Here is a 13,182-nt window from a genome sequence, read left to right as displayed (position 1 = left end):
TTTAATTTGATAAACATACATGTTTTTCTGAGGTAACGTCTTTTATCGTCGGCTCCTTCTCACGTAGAGAATAGGACTGGGAGGTATTCCTATTAAAAATTCAATAATTTAAAATTAAATACGAACATAAATCGAGAAATTAAGAGAAATTAAGAAAAGGAATATATACCAGGCGGTGTTTCTCTAATTTCCTGTTCGCTTTGTTCAGATTCTTCTTCACGTTCCTCCATCTCCTCTTCCTCCCCCTCCTCTTCCTCCTCGTCCTCCCTCTCTTCTTCCTCTTCTTCTTCCTGCTCTTCTTCCTGCTCTTCTTCTTCTTCCTGCTCTTCTTCTTCTTCCTGCACTTCTTCTTCTTCTTCCCCTTCTTCCTCGCTCCAGATTCTCTCCTCTGGGATTATAGGGGAGTACATATGTTCGTATTCTAAGAAAAATATATCGTAAATTTTTATTTTTGATATTAATATTATGTCCTTTGATTAATAAAAATATTATGTACTTTAATTAATTAATATTTTTTCTCTAACAACTTACCAGGTGAAAACACACGTCGATCGGGAGTACTTACTACCGTATCTAAAAACAGAGTTGTATTAAGATTTTCTACCTTTTATCATTTGTTTTAAAGATTATTTATTTAAAATGTAAACCTACCAGATGATAATTGAATAATTTCCGGAGGCGCCTCTTTCTCCTCCTCCTCCTCCTCCAATTCTTGTGTAGGTAAAATACGAGCCCTTCCTAAAAACATTTAATATTTTAATCTTAGAAAATGGTAAAAATTACATTTTAACATTCTTCCTGGCTAGTTTTTAGCGAAATTACTTACGTGCTGGTCCTGCTTCTGGCTCGTCCTCCGTGCGTCGTCTCCGAATCTGGGTGAGCGGATACACTATCGCCGTGGCTTTTTGACGCGCATTTCTTACTACAATTTATTATTAAAAATTAGTTAAATCGCTAGTTCGATATATGAGTTACTTTTATAAAAATAATAGAGTCACTTACCATTGCGGAGGTGAGAGAGGAGATTTTGGATGTGACCACCCACATCCTCCTCCTCGTGTCCAACCGCACGTCGCGTTTCAATTACTTCTCCGGCAATCCGGAGTAAATGCACGTCGGTACCAAAATATCCTAGCTGATACAATACTTCTAATATTGTATCAGAACATTCGCAGGAAAAACGTGTGAAAAGTAGATAGTTGGCATCAAGCGAAACGTTAGATATTTGAGATAAAAATTTCTCCACGTTTATGCGAATATCCAACATTGATGCTAACTTTATGCTTCTTTTAATCACTTCACTGCCCATTTTTCGCACCTTTATTCACGTAAAATAAGCCGAAACTTTTCAAACTCGCGTGACGAAACCGAGATGAAGCACGAAAGAATTCAACTCAGAAATAGTTTTAGAAAGCGCAAAACGCACTATATATAGGAAAAATCTTTTCCAAAAGAGATTTATAAAAAATTGTAGAATTATCCTGTAGTTTCGAGAGGGTGAGAGGTAGGAATGCTATCTCAGCCCAGGTAATAAATCATTTTTTCTTGAAAAATTTATATTACTTGTAGCTTGACCCTTTTTCGATTTCACTTTTTTTTTTGTTTACTAACGGCGTATAAACGGCGCCAGATATATAGCACGTCCAAATAAATAGTTATTTAAATTTTTCGGAAGGAAAGTTCTCTTCTTCAACATTTAACAAATTAAACATTAACAAATTTTAAACATTTATAAAATATTTCTTACTCGTACTTCTATTGTATATTTCGATACTTTCTTCTTTTTCTTGAAATAGTTTCTGCATTTTACGATGATTTATGATGATTTTACGATGATTTTTAAATTTTCTCATCTAATACCCTGACACGTTCGAACGTGATCGAACCTGTAATATTCGCTTTATTCGAGAAAATTCTTTCCTTGAAAAAAAGCAATGTAAAATTATAGTTTATTCGAATGTTCAATAATTTATTTATTTAAAATTTTTCTCATCTAACATTGAAGATTCGCGTGTGTTCGAACATGATCGAATCTCTAATAATTCTGTTATTCGAGGAAAGTTTTTCCTTGAAAAAAAAGCAGAGACAAAGCGAAAATACACGTTTCTTCTAGAATCTTCTAGAATCGGTTTAACTGTATATTATTTATAAATCGTACTTTTTTATTTATTTCAAAGGAGGGGATGATGCGATATAGGTAGGTAATATACCGCTACACTGCTTCGAGTAACGACATTCGAAGCGTCTACTTCGAAAATATCCCTCCGAGTTTTCGTTTGTTAAAAGTGGACATTTTGTTCAAAATTCTCTCATCGAGTAATATAGCCGGACAACAAGAAGCTGCGAATCTCACTAAACTAGAAAATATTCGCAAGATATTTAAGAACTGTGTGCAAAATGTGGAACAAAATTTGCTGCTTTCTACGACGTACCCTCTCAATACCTCTCATACGAAGAAATTACACGTGGGATTACAATTATCTAAAAAAAAGATCTTCGAGCCTGTCGTTAAATTGAGTGGTAATTGTGCAGAAGGAATCAGCTTTGATCCGGACACGTGGCAGCAATTTCAAGACAGTATTCGGTACATGAACGCATACTTTAACGGAAGCAGCAAAAGCAAAGTAAATCCCATCACATTTGCAAACATATTCATCAACTTCACCTCTGCCTACGGTGCGAAAGCTGTATTGGTGACGTATAAGGAAAATGAAAATTTTCCTAAAGAAAACAATACCGGAAATACGCAAGCAGACTCGAAAACGGTGGAACAACCTCCGTCGAAAAAAAGGAAAACTTATTCCGTTGCAGTTGTAATGCAACAAGCTACTTTTCAAGGGATGGAGAATATCGTCAAATGTGTCGATGCTCGTATAAACCATCTAGCATCCGTCGTCGATACTGTTAACAAGTGCGCATGTTATTTGATCAAGGAGATAAAACTATGTCTATCTAACAATTACATCGACGCCGATATCATCAAACTCATCGTCCGAGGCAACCAAAAGGATATCGAACTTGCTGTGAGAACGCAAATAAATAATTTTCCATTTTTGGATACATATTTTGATATTGTATTTTTAGAATTAATTACATTAAAATTTAAAGAAATTACTATTATAATTTTATTGAATCGTGAGTTATAATTTTTATATAATATTCGTATATTTAATTTTGTAACAAGAAGAATAATTCTGTAACAAAACATATTCATATATGCGAAAAATAAATTCGACTTATACTTGGTAACATAAATTCAAATTTACGTCGTTTCTTTATCTCTCCCTTTATCCTAAATTTTTCACAACTCTTCCTTTTTGAAAGTCATTTACGCGGGCCTGCGCGAGCGTGTTTTTCTATTGTCTTCTAGTACCTTTATGCTTTCCTGACCCACGCGTTTCTCTCTCTCTCTCTCTCTCTCTCTCTCTCTCTCTCTCTCTCTCCCTTCAGTATGCTTGCATAGTTATCGTTACGTCGAAAGAAAATTTTTTCAGCCCGCGTGTTTGTGGATAGGATAAAATCCTCGTATAACTCTAAGTTCGTCGTCGTCGTCGTCATCAGAAACCTTTAGTGTGAACCTGTCCGTTCCTGTTTTCCTCCAGCCAAATACCGTACGAGCTGGTAAATAATGGTTATTACACTCCGAAAATTTCATGTCTTCAAAACCTATATCCACTCGTAACCTATATTTCCCCCATACAAAAAATGTCAAACAAGTCGAGAAATTTATCTAAATTCACCGACTATGAGACGCCAAGAAACCTTTCGCCCTAAGAAAAACGGGATTCTTCATATCCCGTATACAACCAGTAAATTCCATAAAAAATCGGTTTTCTTCTCTTCGCTCCATCCCACGTGAACAAAAAATCACATCCCATTCTCGACAAGTATATTCCTTTTACAGACCCGCCATATTTCTTTTCGCAGTCGCCATTTTGTTTTCGGACTCCGATCGGTTCCAGACGCTTTCTCACCCTTCTCCTATCTCATCTATCATTTCGACAACCAATCGCACACATGGGGCACTATGGGTAGAGCCAATCACGCGTCGGGCAGCTACGGAGCCAACCAATCAGAACGCTCCCACTAATTACCTAATTATCATCTCCGATCCCCACCGACCAATCAGAACGCTCCATTTCCACGTGGCTGCCAGTTTTTGACCGTCGGGGGCCACGCCCCTGGCGCCAGTGGGAAGTAATGGGGGTTTGTTTTGACGCGCCATAGTGCCCCACTTACTACTAATATACATTACATAAAATATAGATTTTCAATATTGGCGATGTATATTAGAAAACAGCCTATATAATATTTAAAAATAAAATTAAGACAGTTGTAAATATACATTTGGATTATAAATATTTTTTTATGAAAACATTGTTGACTTAAATAATATTATGAAATTATTATGAGATTATGAAATATAATGCACATTATTTTTTTGTGCATGTATATACAAACAATAGCATATACTATATAGCATATACTTTAATACTTTAATAATTGAAAAATCAAAACGCTAACAATGCATGTAAAAATTCAAAACAAAACATTTAATTCATGTGAGGAAATATTCATTTTATAAATAGTAAACTATAAAGTAGAAACTATAAAGAAGTTACGTCCCAAATTAGTAGAAATAATGCTAATTTTATATTTACTGTAATTTTATAAATAAGGATAACATATTTAAGTATTTACAATATTTCACAAGTGAGCTCTTGATTTGTATTAAGAAAATTTTTAATGTCAATATTAGTAATAATATTAAAGCCAACGATACATGTGGTTTTTTTTGTATTAATTACGTTGTATATGGTGTAACAAATTATTACAGCAATTTATTAGATTACATATGAGCTAACAAAAAAAAATCATATCATTGGCTTAATAAATTAATAAGTTAATAAGTGAAAATGAGTATTAAACTTTCTGGGACATTTTGGATAAAAAAAGGAAAGAAAAACATTCAAATGCTAACTAATAGTGTAACAAAGCATCTTTCGGATGCTCTATTACTAGCGCGCGCTAATGCGGCCCGCGCCATCCGAGGCTGCCCGAGCGCTCCCGACCGCGACCGACCGACACACGCGCGCCGACGAGCTGTCACGCAGCGACAACGTGACAGCTATTGTTATATTAACAAATTAAACGGTGACACGTGGCGCGGATAGGGGTATAAATACCCGACGAATTTTTAGCTAAGACACCAGTCCTATCCGCTCCTCCAACCTGTCCAACACCGACAACCGTTCCGACCAGAACAGCGAGAGAAGTTTCTCTCAACGAATACCGAGCGTTCTCCGTATTCCTGTTCTATCCTTTCTCGAGAATTCGGAGTGTTCTCCGCTTTCTCGCTCTCGCAATGAATACCGAGTGTTCTCGATATTCTTGCATCTCCCGTCCGAAGAAAATCAGAGTGTTCTCAGATTTTCCTCCTCCCGACAATACCGAGAGTTCTCAGTATTGTCACTCCATCAATTAACGAAAGTCGGAGCGTTCTCGGACTTTCCCGCGACATCCGCCCCACGTGTCACGGCGAGCGTCAGCGGTCGCCTAGCAACGTACACGCACGGGCCCGGTTGCCTGGCAACGCGCATCCCGATACGAACCCGGCATCCGACGAGCAAAAATCCGAGCGCACGTCCCCGCGTCCGTGACTAGCGATAAAAATTTGTACTGCGTTTCAACCGAAAAATCCGAGCGCGCAGGGACGTTCCGTTACAATAGTACTCAAATGCTCTAGGAGAGTAATAATGCATAGTAATGACAAACCGTTTTACCTCTTCGGAGTAACGTCGACCATGTGAAGATTTATTTGTATTTTTTTTTTATTTTTCAATAATGGAAGCAGTAATTTTCCAAATTCATTACTTAGATTAAATGATACATCATCCATCAACATATTTTTTCTTTGTAATTCTTTGAATAATGTTTTTAAATTGTTAATATTTTTTCCTTTCTATTATACAATTTTATTTAATACTTTATTTTTCTTTCCAAGCATTTTCAATTTTTTTTTAATGTTATTTCGTTATTATGTATTAAAGTACGAAACATTTCGACTTGCTGATGTAGATGTTCTTCCTGTAGTGTTTTAAACCTTCTATTTCTTTTCGTAATTTTTCATTTTCCATTAGTTCAATTATTATAATTCGAACAATTGGAACCTCTAATAAATAAAATAATTAATTAGTAAAAATTAGTACATAAATCATCGATTTTTTTTCTTAAAAAAATTTATACATACATTTCAATATTGTAGTACTTTTATGTCTTCTCTTTTCATTAGATAAATCTTTTGTAATAACATCTGCAATAAATGCTTCTTTTATTTTATCTAATATTATATATTGTTGCGGCCGTGCGGTATTCCGTTCGGCGCTGCTAAGAAATAATCAATATCAATCGATAAGAGTTCGAATAGAGGATCGGCCCTTGGCAACGCGTCGTTCTCCGACTGTTTTTTAGATTTGACGGCCGGATTCTGCGGTGGCCGGACGCGTTTCTGTACCGTTGGTTTAATAAAGAGCGAGTCTTTCTTAAAACAGTGTTCTTCCTTTCCGAGAGCGCTCCGCCGAGTATCGCGATCACGGGAATTAACGCCGCGAACGCGACAATTTTGGGGGCTCGTCCGGGATCGAATTTTTCGATTCGTGTGTGTGTGTGTGAGAGAGATAATGGCGGAGCGACAAACAGAAGAGACGGGGACTGGACAGGAAGAGGCGAAAAGTCGGAGAGTGATCTCTGCGAGGAAAAGGGCCTGCACTCGAGCGGAAGGACCGGAGGCGTCTCCGAATTTGGAGAAGATTCTTCGCTTAACGCTGGAGGAGCTTCGCTCTCTGAGGGAGGAGCGCGCTCGTCGAGAGACAGAAACATTTTCTATGCCCGGTCCGCAGGAAGAGATTTCGCAACGTCCGATATCAGGCCAGTCATTTCCTTTTCCAAATTTTAATTCCGACTTGAAACTTAAGCCCGATATTTATGATGGTAGTGTTCCGTTGCGCGAATATCTTACGCAATTTAATTTAATTGCGCGGGCGAATAATTTGGGAAACGCGGAAAAGGCTGTTGTATTAGCATCATGTCTCCGAGGAAAAGCGCATGCGATTTTGGAAGGGGGCACGGATTTTGAGAACTCTCAATTTGAAAATTTAGTCGCGCGTTTAGAGCTACGTTTTGGGGAAAATTTCCTCGCAAAATTATTATTTTCAATTTACGAATCGAAAACAGAAATTCGGAGAAGATTTAGCTGCATTAGGCTCGGATATTGAGTGTTTATCTCGATTAGCTTATCCTGAATGTTCTCCTGGAGTTCGTGACAAAATTGCTTGTTCTCAATTTGTAGTTGCATTGTCTGATGTGAATGTTAAACAGACATTGCAGCTAGAAGGGTTAACGTCTTTGAGGGCCGCAGTAGAAAGGGCTTTGGCTATTAAAATTATTAGGGAGAATTGTTTAAAAGAGCGGAGAAATTTTGATTTTAAAGAGGTTAAAGATTGCTCGAATTATAAGAGCAATCCTGAAGAATTTTAAGTAGAGATTTTCGGGGCCCGGTTTTCCAATTTCGACATTACTTTTATTTCTTGTTAATTGTTTTGAGTTACTGTGTTCTGTTTTATTTTTCTTTAAGCTTCCTTCCGTCGTGAGAAGCGTCGTGGGGAGATCCTCGAGCCTGACCACCAAGCAAGATCTTCAGGCTCGTGCTTCAAACTGAAAAGAAGTCTGCCTCGCCCCCGGTTTTCCGAGTCGTGGTTTTTCCGGGGGACGATGGGCGAATGCCGAGGCAGGGGCTTAGTGTGTCTTTTAGAAAGACGAAAGGGTCCACGACGATTACCCCCACTTTGCCCGAAAAATAGAAGAGAGAAGTGCGCAAAGCTCAAGACGAAGAGTCAAGAGTGAAACGCGCGAGAATTTCAAGAACAAGATTCTTCTGAAGAGTAGAGAAGACTGGGATTGGAAGTAGCGGCGCCCGGTAACCTGAGGCAGCAGCCCAGGGCAGGAAGTCGCCAGGAGCCCAGAAGTCTTTTCCTAAGAAGAAGTTCTTGAAAGAGGAAGAATTGTCGGGACGACAATTTTATGAAGAGGGGGGCAGTGTTGCGGCCGTGCGGTATTCCGTTCGGCGCTGCTAAGAAATAATCAATATCAATCGATAAGAGTTCGAATAGAGGATCGGCCCTTGGCAACGCGTCGTTCTCCGACTGTTTTTTAGATTTGACGGCCGGATTCTGCGGTGGCCGGACGCGTTTCTGTACCGTTGGTTTAATAAAGAGCGAGTCTTTCTTAAAACAGTGTTCTTCCTTTCCGAGAGCGCTCCGCCGAGTATCGCGATCACGGGAATTAACGCCGCGAACGCGACAATATATTCAATATTTTATTTAACTTTTACCTTTTACTATAAAATAAAAATTATATACTATACATATATATATATATATATATATATATATATATATATATATATATATACTATACATATATGATCTAATTATTTTCTGTTTTAACAAAATTTGTACATATCTCTTGAATTCGCATAATTTTTATTTCGTTCTTCGGTTATTTTGTTTTCCATAATAATATCATTAACTGAGTTATCCGCAATAAATACTTCTTTTATTTTATGTATTTTATTTTTGCTATTATATACACACACACACACACACACACACACACAAAAGTGTGAGCGAGATATACTTGTACAAACTGAGAATATGCTAATAATATTTTGTAGATATTCAAGATATAGACTTTAGGATATTCATAACTTTTACCAGAGTTGTGCCTTGTAAATATTTCAAAACAACATCGACAATATTTAAGAGGTAATAGAGAATATATAACTTATTATTTTTGAAACAACGTGTGTTCAGAAATATCGCATTTTTTAACAAAATAAAATTATATCAGAAGAAATTTTTAAATAGATTTCAAGATGACAAACTGTTTCAAAAACGCTTCTAATATTACCATTTAATCTTACTTATATTATTTTAATTATACTATCTTAACTATATTACTATTTAATCAAAATTGTATTAATTAATCAGGGAATGTTATTAATTTTTATTCATACGTCTATTTTACTTTCTTACTTTATTTTACTATATTATGTGTAATATTATTAATATAAAGTTGCAATGTACATACATCAGTTATTTAGGATAATATATTGTCACGCTCGCGGCGGACACTCGCGAAATAAAGCAAACCGTTTTATTATAAAGAAGGAACTTTATTAATTTGTGGCGGTCACCGCCACTCTGGCCCAGCGACGAGCGCGCCGGCGCGCGCCACCGCGCTGCCGCGCGCCGACACCGTGGGCTCGCGCACGGGAGTAACTCACGCGCTCGCCACGAGATGGCCGTTCGAACATCTACTCGTGCGCGGAAAGCAACATCACCGCTATATAAAAGCGGCCAGCACCACCAATCGACACTATCCCTCAGTGCGCATTAGGGCCCGCACACGGCTTAAGTAGCGCTGAGGTCTGACCGCTTGCTCATTATACAGCCTTTTTTGCGGCTGGCGTTACCGACCACTAATAGGTCGTACTCCCCCCTCAGTGGCCGCGCACGCCATAGAGGATCTCCTCAACCCTCCGACGCGGCCGTGCACGTCGTGCTTCCTCTCGCCTGAGTTCTCCTCAGTGGCCATACACACCGTTGAGCGAGACTCCCGGCACCCCTGCCGAGAGGCAACCGAACGAGCCGCTGCCTCCGATACCGGAGGAAAGCCACGCCGCGGAGACGACACCGGAGTACGCCGCCCGAGGACCAGGATTCCGCCACCACGTCGCAGCCGCCTCTTCACCGCCGCCGACCTCGCAGTCGCATCCGCCCGTGCCCGAGCAACCTGCTGGCAGCCATCACCGCGGGGAGGCCTACCCCCGCCGCCAGGACCAGCACTGAGCGGACTTCCCGGCTGGGAGGACAGCGAGACATCCAGGCATCGACGCATCCCAGATCGTCGGCGATTCGGCCAGGGCCCGCGCTGCCTGCGACAAGGAGCGACCATCGCCCCATGGCCTCCAGGCAAGAGCAGCTAGTCGAGTTGTTCGGCGCCCTCTCGACATCCTCATCATCAGCTGACAGCCACGCGTTCGGGCCAGCGTCACGGATACCACCGCGCCCGAGCGTAGCTCCTCGGACTTGCCCGCCTACTCCAGGCCGTAACATCAGTTTCCCGGCCCGTAGGGGCCCACGCAGCGAGCCATCTACTCCGCAACGGCGAGGATCGCACCGCAGATTGCGGCGCATCACTGCCCGCCTGCTCAAGGCTTACCCGGACAACGTCCTGAGCCCACCAGAAATCCGTGGCGCCTCATTCCGCTAGACTTAGGGAGCATCGTCAGAGGAACGCCCCGACGAGACCACCGGCAGGCTTCCTATCATGCCGCCTCTCAGACTGAGGCCTCGCAACCCGCTGGAAACGTGCTGACGAACCGCGCCAGGACCGCTCACCACGGCGGGGCTGGTGCCCGCGAGAGGCAAGCACAGCGCTTCCGCGAGGAACCTCGCGACCTAGCCACCTCCGGCCGTACACCGAACACGCGGGGAACGCAAACCCCCGCGCCACGCTCTTGATACTTTCGTTCGTCTTTTGTATCGTGAAAAATATATAATACATATTTAAGATTGCCTTATTCTGGGAACCAGCACGAAAACCTTCCTTTCCCTCTCGCGCCTGCCGCCCTTTCCGCTTTGCTCGAGCGTGAACCAGACAGCGAGCTGGTTTCGCCGAATTCAATCGAACAGCACGACTACATCACAACAACCCATGTAGGCAACGACCACCGCAATATTGCCGACAACCAGCAGATACTCAAACTCCTACATAGTTAACACCATATTGTTGACTACCATAAATTAATTAAGAACAACAGAACCAAATACTCGTAAGATGCTCGGCAGTTGGGCTGCAATCGACTTCACAAAACAACCACACGTTATTAAGAACATTAAAACATTCCGTGACACGTCGATAGGGATTGATCCTCTTTTTGAAGTATTGATTTTCGGATATTGATTTTTCGGGGGCAATGACAAGCGGATCACCAGTTGTTGTATATTTAAAATAATATGTATATTTGTAAGTGTAATTAAAAATGAATATTTACAATTTATATATAAATCTCGAAAACTATATGTCTTTTTTCTGAAAAGTTGCCATAAACGTATGCCATTTCGTATTATCAATACTTTGTTAGCATTGAACAATTAAAACAACTACAATTAAAATCTTCATGTTTGAAGACATATGTATAACAACGGATGGAAATTATTATATATGTTTTGTTGCCGTCATGTTTTCATGATGTTCAAGAAAACGATTAATCATTTGTTGGTGACATGTTATTGATATATTGCTGATAACATAACATCACTATTGCTGACCATTTGCTTTTAAAATTTCTTCAATTGATTGTAGCAGGTATATTGCTGTATTCGTTACGTGTGTAACGGAGTGCATCCCTCCGCTCCATTCCTCCTCCGATTTTCCCCCGACCGACCAGCGCCAATCGTCGGTCGGGGATCGTCGGAGATCGCCGACCAATAGACGGAGTGAGGCAGTGGTCGCAAAAGGCATTTATGCCTCTTTTTAATCATATATAAATTCGCGAAAACTCCGAAGCGTCAGAGAATATAGCGAGGGAATATTACGTAAACACGACTGTGTTCGTGATCCCCCGCACCGCACCACGCGCCGTATCAGCGAGCGCTAATGCGTCCCGCGCCGCATCGACACCGCGCCACGCAAGTGAGCGAGCGTTCCGCACCGCGCCACGACCGCATCTACAAGCGCGTAACCGTCCCCGCGCCGCGCCATTACCTTACCACCGAACTCATCTTCTTACTCTTCCACATCCCCGCTCCGATTCCTTATCATTCCAAAAAACCAATTACATCCGATCCTTTTTCTCCGCTCTTGTGGAGAGTGCTACCCCCGAGATCGACTAATCCGACCAATCAGACCGAAAAATACCGAGGTCGATCTCATATAAAAAGGCATCGCTCTTCACAGAAAATCATCCTATTCCACGCTCGCATTCTGAGAGCACGTCTCGAAGAAAGCGAGTATCCGACTCTATTCTGGTAGAAAGCCTGAGATCTGTTGGGGGCCCTCCCCAATGCGCCAAGTTCGCTTGACTTGGTCGAAAATCACATCCGAAACCTCTCACGGCAAGCCGAAAGCTGCTGGGGTTTTCCCAGTGCATCGAGTCCGCTGTCTCCGAATTCCACCGCCGTGTATCGGGATGCCCTCCGATACAACCGTACTTCCATCCGACCAATTTCGAGCACCGGGGTATACCCCAGTCAGCCGAGCTCACTCGGTACCGACACCTACGTCTTTCTCCACAGCTGGAGTTCTCCCCTGCTGGCCGAGTTCACTCGGCACTCTTCATATAAACGAGAGGTACACTCACAGGTCAATCGAATACTCTCGGCAGGGAATGGGTCCACCCGTTCTCTGACCTGAACGGTCAGGAAATCCTCTCGCGGAAATTCCACCCTCGCGATACAGACAATGCCCCGCGCTCCTAACACGCTTACATGATTTAAAGGTCCGCGATAATATGTGCGACCGCCGCCGCCGCGCGTGTCCCGCGTCACCGAATTCCGCGCAGCGATACCAGTATCGCGCCGACCGCCGGAGCGATATCTCATTCGCGTAAAAACTGTAAACACGCGCCGATCGCCATTTCGCTCGATCTCGGTCAATTTTATTCGCGGCTATTTGTGCATTCCATCGATATTATACATTGTTATTCTTTTTATTTCAATAAACTATTATTATAATATAATTTCGCCCAACATCTAACTCAAATCTCTAGACCAAACTTCTGTCTCCAACGTCCTCGCTTCCACCTGGTAATCGACTGACCGCTATCCATGTGGGAAAGCGAGATCGTTTTACGTGTTCTGTTTCGATGTCAACAAATGTACAGCAAATATATAGAAACACATGCAATGCATTAATTCGTTCAATATGCTATGTCATGCTTGACTATCTGAGTAGTTTCGAATATCGGCGGTAAATTAAAATTATTTTCATTTGAATTTTAAAATTGTAGAACCATAATCGTATAGAAATAATAAAAGTACAGATGGTAAGTATTTACAAAAATATAAGATTATAAAATAACAACAAAATAGTACAAAAATAGTGAAATATTAATATAGA

At 41.2% G+C, this 13,182-nt stretch overlaps 1 protein-coding gene across 1 annotated transcript in view; it reads right to left on the bottom strand.

Moving 5' to 3' along the window:
* LOC105423092 (uncharacterized) overlaps window positions 1–13,182 on the bottom strand; it is a 203,730-nt gene that overhangs the window by 147,101 nt on the left and 43,447 nt on the right. The gene's annotated exons all lie outside the window — the stretch shown is intronic.

Source organism: Pogonomyrmex barbatus, unplaced genomic scaffold (assembly GCF_055798465.1).
Source record: "Pogonomyrmex barbatus isolate J1 unplaced genomic scaffold, ASM5579846v1 scaffold21, whole genome shotgun sequence".
In the NCBI taxonomy this organism is placed as follows: Eukaryota; Metazoa; Arthropoda; class Insecta; order Hymenoptera; family Formicidae; genus Pogonomyrmex; species Pogonomyrmex barbatus.
Note: the sequence above shows the minus strand (reverse complement) of the source record. Positions and strands in the feature narration are given on the sequence as shown.